Source organism: Nomascus leucogenys, chromosome 2, assembly GCF_006542625.1.
Source record: "Nomascus leucogenys isolate Asia chromosome 2, Asia_NLE_v1, whole genome shotgun sequence".
Classification (NCBI taxonomy): Eukaryota; Metazoa; Chordata; class Mammalia; order Primates; family Hylobatidae; genus Nomascus; species Nomascus leucogenys.
In genome coordinates, this window is record NC_044382.1 from 34528542 (window position 1) to 34538061 (window position 9520).

Here is a 9520-nt window from a genome sequence, read left to right on the forward strand (position 1 = left end):
ATAGTGAGTGTTTCTAAGAACTCAATTCTGAGCCCTGTTTTTTTTCTTTACATCTTGCACTCCAAGACAGTTAGTTCATTTGCTCTTACAGATTCAACTTTTGCCTCCATGTTAGATCTATCTAGTTTATATCCCAAACGCCAACACTACACTCATGCTCAAATCCCTATTATCAATTGCCTGCTAGACATTTCTTTAACATACCCCACTGTCAACTCAAAGTCAAGTTATGCACAGTGGAACTCCTCTCTTCCTCCCTCTTCTACTCTGAAAGTCTGTCCCTCCACATTGCGTGCTCTCTCTCACTCTCTCAGTGGGTTGCTCTCTCTCTCTGTCTCCTTCCTACTTCCTGTTGCCCTCTTGACTTCTCTTTTCTTCTCCCTTTCCCTCTCTCCCTCTCCATCTCTTTCTCACACCCATTCCACTAACCAACAAGAATGCAGAGTCATCATTTGATTTTCTCTCTCCATGGCTTACATCTCTGAACTAGGCAAGTCTTCTGTATTCTTTCAAGTCTCACCCATGCCTTCATCCTCTACAGTACTATGGTTAATCATCCAGGTTATGTAAATGTTTATTGAATCAATTCTTATCAGTTGTCTACACTATGCTGGGCACTGTAATGGGCACAATGAGGATTCAATGCTGGCAAATAAGCACTCTTTTCCCTGCCATGGCAATCGTCATTGTTATTGCCCCTGAATTATTACAACACTCTCTACTTGGTATTTTGGAAGCTGGTGTCTCTCCCTCTCCAAACCATCAGGCCACAAATCAGCCTCCCCAAAATACAGCTTTGGGGTATGATACATTTCTAAATATCGTGTACTTAATTATCAGTAATTCTGCTGTATGTATTATGATCTAAAGCCTTTGGGACTCTTTATGTAGAACATCATAAAGAGCTGCACTTCTAGGCCACTGACTGCATTTTGAATTATGACTACTGTCTTATGAATGAAGTACCATGTCATCTTCATCTGCCAGCCTCATTTCCTTCAAATACTGCAGGAAGCCACCTCCCTTGAGGATGAGGGGCAAGGGCCTGAAGTATTGTACTGCCCAAAGCAAGACTCTCTGGGGGAAGATCAGAGTTCCCAGGCTAACAAGGTCCACGGATCAACTTCCTATCTGAAAAAGTTAGCACCATTTAGTGCCAAAGCCACTGTCTATGCTTGTAATGCCAGCTGTGCACCTCAAAAATGCATGTGGAGATTTGTAGATAGATCAATGCAGGTTGACTGCACTCTGCTCTTCAAATATCAGGGAAAGCTCCTGAGGAAGTGACATCCATTTCTTTGTTTCAAATGGTTCCTCTTTTTTGTTATCACAGAAGCAATGCACGCATATTGTAAATTGAATTCCAACGGGACAAAAGTATATAAAGTAGAAATTGGAAGTCCCTCATGTGCTTCCCACCCTCACAGATTCTAAGGACAGTAGGAGTTGATAGATGTGAGAAGAACATGCTGGACTGAGATTTTCACTAACGTTTTCAGCCTCCTTTGTCATGTCAACATCTCCCCCAACACCTCCTGTAACAAAGTAGAAATGAAAAGTCAATGTAGGTGACACATTTTATCCCAAATCCCTGCTCTCAGTAGCATTCCCAGAAGTAGGAGAAGAGGAAGAAGCCAAGGAGGGCACCTAGACCCTTCAGTGACTGAGGCACAACACTCCCCCACACCCAGGATGACAGATTAAGCTCATTATACATACAGACCTCGCAAGTCTATACTATAATACCAGCACAGATGCTCTTCGACCACTAGGTGGTTCTGTAACCTATCTGATGTCATTCCCACTTGCCGACCGAAGTAAAGAACAGAAAATTTTAGGACAGAGTTCCTGTTGTCACAACTTCCTCATTTGTTTATATCTTCATTTTCACCTACTTTTCCATGTCCAGATAGAATTTGATCACAAAGTTGATATGCACAGTCTCACCAAAACTGTCCGTGTGTTACCGGGGCAGAGGGCCATTTTCCTCTATAGGCCAGGCTCAGGCTGTGGGGCTTGCAGGCTGTTTTCTAACTCTGGAGACAAGTGAAACTCATCCACTCTGTCCTGGTTGCAACAGGAACAGAAATCTCTTTCTCATGATTCATTGATGATGCCGCATCTACTGCATTTATTCATTCAATACACACTCATTGGTGCCTATTATTTTATATTTAGTGAACTTGTTAGGTCCAGAGGATAAAGAGAGTGGATTGTTTAGTCCTTGGGAGCTTAACAGTCATATGAGAGCAACAAACAAGCATCAAGAACACTTGATATTTTCCACCCAACATCCATTTCCCTTCTCCTGGATCTCAATTTTCCTCTGGAAAGCACCCCTATCCCTCTCTCCCTCCCTCAGTACTTGGGTTTCAGGTGTCTGACTCTGCCTCTGACTTCCTGGCAAGGCATGGATTCCACCTAGGCCTAAGCGTTGCATCCTTTGCTTCCACTAATTGCTTCAGGGATAAGCATGTGGCCCGACCCAGTGAAATGCGACCTGGGGAATTTTGCTGAAACTTGAGTATCAAGTGACCTGGGAGTATGTAGGCTTGAATCTGTTGGCAGCTGCCTTGCCATGACATGAAGTCTAAGAATGACACTAGTGTGAAGAAAGGCAGTTAAGAGAAGAAAAGAGATTGGCCTTAGTGATGCAATATGAGTCTTTAAATCAAAATATGCCCAAAGCTAGATCTCCTTCTGAAGTGTCAGTAGATTTCCATTTTGCTTGATCTTATTTGAACCAGATTTTCTGTCACTTTCACCAGATATAATGTTATTATAATATACGATAACATATATAACATATGTAATATATATTATACCATATATTAATATATAATATATACTAATAATAAATACAGGGATGATTACAATGAAATGTGATAAGTGGGTGATATGCTAGAAGTTAGTGCCAGCTGTTACTGCAATAAGTAGGAGAAATATCTAACCCACAGGGAGGGATGGCTTCCATAGAAAGTTCATTTATTTAAGAGCTAAATCTTGAACACTGTGTTAGTTTATTTGGATCACAATAACGATGTCATACAGACTTTGACTTAAACAATGGAAATTCATTTCTTGTTGTTATTTTCTCATAGTTCTGGAGGCTCAAAGTCTGAGCTCAGGTGTCAGCAGGGTTGATTTCTTCTGATCAGCGTGGGAGTTTTGACCTGCTCCCCTTCTGACCCGGGCCAGTTCACCCCTCCTTAGGCGATCTGATGGCCCCCCCAACTCCTGGGGGGTCACCAAATTGATGCCAAACTTAGTGCAGACACCCAGTCAACATAGCGTGCTACAGCCCAGAACTCCTAGACTCAAGCGATCCTCCTGCCTCAGCCTCCCTAGTGCTTGGGACTACAGGCAATCACCACTACCCCCAACAGGGTTGGCTTCTTTTGAGGCCTCTCTGCTTGGCTTTCGGGTGGCCATCTTCTCCCTGTGTCTTAACATGGTCTCCCCTCTGTATCTGGGTCCAAATTCCTTATTCTTGTAAAGATACCAGTTACACTGGATTAGAGCCCATTCTAATGACCTTATTTTAACTGAATTCCTTGTATGTTGACCTTACCTCCCAAATACAGTATATTCTGAGGTCCTGGGGATTAGGACTACAACATATGAATTTGGGGGGAGGTAGGACAATTCAGCCTATAACAAATACCTAATTTGGGTACAAAGATAAATAAAAGTGGATCGTTAATCTCAATGAGCTTACAATCTACATAAGACTGGCACAATAACCATAATACATAGCTAAAGAAATGAAAACATACACATTTATTAACAATATACACATTCTAGAATCTTTTGGATTTATCATTTAGGATAAGCCAACATGTCCATGAGACCACTACTATTGAAATGGTATGTTAATGGAAGCAGTATAAATTATTGAGCTTTAAAGAAAAGGTCCCTTCCAGGAAAAGTGGTATTTGAGAAGCCCTTTGAACAATGTGTACAATTTTAGTAGACAAACGGCCAAATTAGATGTGGGGGAGACCTTGGCGATGTGATACTTTCACCCAAATCACCAACGCAGGCTAAATAGGTCATTGTTTATCATGTTGTTCCACCTCTTTTCCTGTTTCAGTGTATCATACCATTTAAAGATGTTCCTAAATGTGTTTTTAAAGGTAAATTTTTAAATAGCATTCTAGCTGTCTTGCTTTAACTAGTCCCTCATTGTTATTTCTATCACTATCAAACCATGTGAGAGGGTTGAGATATTTTCCTACTTACAAGCTAAGAAGTAAATCTGCCAGAGTTTCATGGATGTTGACAGATGACATGAGGCTCTTGGGTAAGAGATAAAAGACAGCTACCCTAGCATTTTTTCCATCATTAAGGCGGCCAGATGATCACATGCAGTGGGTGTGTTATAGAAAAACAGCCTTATTTTAGGGAACCCAGATCTTAGGATAGTCAGTAAGCATGCCTGGTCTGTGCTCCAGAGGGAGACGCCATCTCTATCTTACAAGGCTGTTCACTACACAGATGTTCGTCAAAAGACAACCTGGAACAAAGGAGCAGTGAGTGCCTCGCTCACGTGATGTGCAGAAACCTAAGTGGCCCATGGAGAATTATCTTCTAGTAGTTATAAACAGCTTTGGCCAAATGAATTTCCTGCTGGTTTTGTCGCAAATAAATCACGAGCTATCTATATATGAAAGGAATGTTTTTCCAAGCCTTGGATTTAGACTCTGGGTTTTTCTTGCTTCCATTCTGTGGTTTTGACAAGGAGTTTAATTGCCCATTCTGCAGTTCTCTTCCTCTCCCTTATCAGCAAATATATAATGCTCTAACCCTTAAGCTCACCTCCTCATTACATCTTTCTTCAAATTTCTCTCAAATATAGTAATTGACTTTACCAGAGATCAGCAGACCTTGGTCAGTGGACCAAAGAATGGTATTTACGCTTTAAAAATGTTCTGAGAAAACAACAAAATAGGACATAGAGACTATATGTGGTCCCTGAAGCCTAAAATATCTACTATCTGACCTCTCCTAGAAAGGATTTGCTGACCAAGTTTCAAACCTCTGGAAATGCTACAATAATTGAGAGCAATGTCCCCTTCCCCTCCCCTTATCCCTTACTGTTAAGTTTAAATCATGAAAGGTTTAGAGTCAGCTCTAAAGTAGCTATTGAGCCAGACAAAATTATTCTCTTCTTATAATACATCATTCACTGTTTTTTATTTTCTTCATAATAAATCTGGTTTTATTTTCCTCTTCTCCCTTGCTTACTGTCACCCCCCATGTGCATAAAATATAACTATCCACTATAACAACAAGCAGTATGTATTAGGAATTACTTGTTTCAGGCAAAGTCCTAAGCATTTTATGCATCCTCACAACATCTCTTTGAGGTAATTACTGGTACCTCCATTATACAGATAAAAAAATGGGTTAGTTAATAACCTATCCAAGATCATGCCAATTCTGAGTGGCAAATCCACAGACACGTTTTCCTGGTTCTGTCCGTCGATAGTGTTTGCCTCCTTGGGGGCAGTGGTCTATTATAATGGAATCCTCCCGTCTTCACCACGAGAGAGGATGAGAAGCTGAAAAGAAACAGAAGGAAAGATAAGAAAGATTCTTTATTGACCATCCTCTATGTGCTAGGATTCCTGCTGAACACTTTGAAAAAAAATAAAAAAAAATGCTTTGTTTCATCTCTGACAACAAAGGTAAAAAGGCTTTCCATTTTTATACACAAAGAAAATGGAATTCAGGAAGTTCAAGAAACTTGCCCTAGTAGTGCTAGAATTTGAATGATTATTTGTTTGACTCAACATTAGCCTGTGACATTTCTGCCAAACCACTTGGAGGAGTGGCTGCCTAGGGACCAGTATGCACCTCCTTGGCAGTATGTTGAGTAGCATAGATTGGGGTAAGCAAATGCTCATGTAAAGCACCCATGAGGGGCACATAAGATGTTGGATGCTGGCAATACAGAGCATAGCAGGAACCACCTGCTTCCCTTCTACAAATTCCAACTCTTACTTAAGTGTATAACATTGTATGATTTGGCAGAGCGACTAGTGAGTATTTGTTGAATCTCATACACTGTACTTAAATCTAGCTTTCTTATATTTTCGTGTCTTTTGTTTGTTTTCTGACAATCAATAACTTACAGTTAATTAAAAACAGGATTTTCACTTGACTTAGGATGTAAGTACATGTCTCAGTGAAGTCAGTTTTCTTTAGAAAGCTTTTACAAGTTTTTTTTTAGAAAAACTTTTAATAGCTATAAATCTGTATATACACATCATTCAGCCACATCATCAGGTAGATGCATATAAGCTCTGTCTCAAATAATTGACAAATATTATAATGTTCCTATATGCCAAGCACAATTCTAGATGCTGAGGAAACATCACTGAATGAGATTTTTTAAATGTACTTTAATCACTTCTGATATTCTTCCTCAAAATTTATAACCTTAGTCTAATCACGAGAAAATACCAGAGAAACCAAAACTGAAGGTCATTTGATTAAATATCTGACTAGTATTCTTCAAAAGTGTCAAGGTCATGAAAAGCAGAAAGAGACAGAGGAAACTGTCACAAATTGGGGGAGATTAAAGAGCCATAATGACTAAATGCAATGTGAATCCTGAATTGGATCCTGAAACAGAAAAATTATGTTAATAGAAAAACTGGAGAAATCTAAATGAAATATATAGTTCATCTGATACTGTTGTGCCAATACTATGAAGATTAATTTCTTGGTTTTGATCAATGTACCATGATTTTATAAGATGTTAACATTAGGGAGGCTAGATGAAGAATATATGAGAATTATCTCTATTACCTTTGCAGCTTTTCTGTAAATCTGAAACTATTTCAGCTTAAACATGTTTCAGAAAATCCATGCCTTCATAGAGATTAAATTCTAGTGGGGGAAGTAAAACAAACAAAATAAAATGAGTCAATAATATGGCATAAGCAAGACTGGATAATTTTGAACATTCTCAGACTCTTTAAATCAAAAGATACTGAAAGTTCAAAATGGCTACCCAACAGTGGCAGTGAGAAAAGGCTGTGTATGTGACTGCACAAACTTTTGTTAAAATTCCAAAAGATTTAAAGGTCAGTATTTTCAGTCATTCACACACAAAACCTCTTTTATATTTTGTTCATCATGGTTTTTTTTTTGCATTAAATTTGAGGTTTTTTAAAATTATGTTAAAATATGATTTTGTGGCATCCACTTAAAATTTGGCTCACTGAAGACTTACCCTACTCACCACAGCCTTAGGTGTTATTATGTCTATTTTATAATTCAGGAAACTCAAGCATAGACAGGTAAATAATATTGTCCAAGGTCACATAGCTATGAAGTGGTCAAACTGGAATCCAAAATCTATGTTCTTAAACATGATACTGTACCTTTTTTTTTAAAATACCGATAACTTTTAAAGACTATTGCAGTTTGGCAATAGATAGCAGAATGTGGTTACTTGGGTATCTCTGCTGTCACTGCATTATCTGAATATGCAGCTTCTTACTACCACAACCTCCAGCAGACATTCCTGACTCATTGCTAACTAACTAACTAACCTTCATGGTAAAGCAGGTCATCAGACACGTGGGTTTTTTGCTGGAGCCTCAGTTAGTAAACCAGTTCCATTACTCCAAAGCTCTCCCGTGAAATAAAGGGCCTGGACTTTGTATGACCTATTTTTCTCCTTCTTTCTTTTTTGTTGGCAGCTCGATTGTCTACCAATCAGATAGGCAAAGTAACCAAGAATAAGTGGCAAATATGGTGCATTACTATATTTATTGTGAACTCCAAACTGGTCTTAGAGAAAGGTTTTGGTCCAATAATTGGATTAACTTGTATATATGGTCAGGCATCAAGAATAGCAACAATGCATATCACTGAAAGGGTTGTAGTTTTAAAAACAGGAGGAAAAGCCAATACTTTTGTTTAGGTAGAATAAAAAGTAGATAAACCTCCCAGGATATTTATTAGGGAATTTCTGCTATAACCAATTTCCAAGTGGCTCCTACATAGTTCATGGTTAGCGTGACACATGTGGTCAAAATATACACAGGCACACTTGTGAAGATCCTCAACTCAACCCTTTCACTGCCCAAACTTCCACAATTTCTTTCCCACCAGCTGGCTGATTTCTAACAGCCTTAAAATAGAGTACAAAGCCTTTCCATCTGCAATAGGAGTTAAATCTAGAATGCTAGTGTCCTTGAAAAAAGAGAGCACATGATTCTAATTCACCTCAACTTCTAAATGGAAGCTATTAGATCTTTTACAAAGAGAAGAAGAGAAATGGGGAAAGTGAGCTTTATAGAGTTCAAAAGGCAAAAAAGATGCTGACTTCCTTCAAAACATTGTCCATGATGGTTCTTACAAAGGTGCCATTTCCTGCCTAGAGCATTTGTGTGGGAACCCATCAGTGAAGGTTTGCTTAAGGTTCTAGCAGCATATTCTTTCCTGGAATATTGCAATAATGTGCAAAATAAGCACATGATTATTTGCAAGGGTTAGAGGTCCGGAAGCCATGTAGAATTACTCAAGAACCGTAAAGAAATCTCAGATTACAATATTTCTTTTGCAATAGTGAATCCAGAAGAATCCAATTTAAGATCTTGCCAACCAGAGCCTATTACAGTTTGGGGATAAGGACAGAGAAAAGTAAGTTTCCTTAGTCAGAGTTACTGTGAATCTTTTCACTTCTAATTATATCACCTTTAATGATAGCTTCTTTTTACCACTGAAGGAGATTAAATTTTCCATGACTTATAAAGTCCTGCATGGACTGGCTGCAGCTGGCCTCTCCAGCTTCAGCTCCTGTGACTTCCCAGCCCCTCACTGGTTACTCTTAGTTCCTCAAACACCCAGTTTCTTTCCTCTACTTGAATCAATCTTCTCCCTGTTCTTGCCCTGGGCCACCCCTACCCATCTTTCAGATAGTAGCTGTCAAATCTCACTTCCTCAGGGAAGCATTCTCTGATACTGGGGCTACTCTAGGTCTCCTGACCATGTATGGTCATGCTACCCTGCCCTTTTCAACATGCTTAGTGCAAGCACACTTAAATAATTATTTGTCCAATCATGCATAATCACTTGCTTAAGGCTTAACCTCATCACCCAGTCTCAGTAGAACAGAGACCTCATCTATCTTGCTACTGACTACCCACAAAGACCCAGAACCATGCCTAGCACAGAGTGGATGCTCAATAAATATTTATTATATGTATAAATCAATTAAGGATAAGATAGTTTTTTAGACCTAGAAAAGCCCTAGGATAACCTAGTTCAATCCCCTAATTTATAGGAGAAACATATGTCTAAGTAGGTTCACTGCCTTGCCCAAAGCCCTACCCAAGAGCAAAATTAGAGATAGAATCTAAATCTCTTCACTCTTCCAGTACACTTTTCTTTCCTGTCCTGATGGAAACCGCCTAGTCTAGTGATTCATCACACTAGAAGAGAAAGCAATTTCTGGCAAGTTATTCAGGACTTTAATGAAGTTGCAGGCTTGTTTTATTTA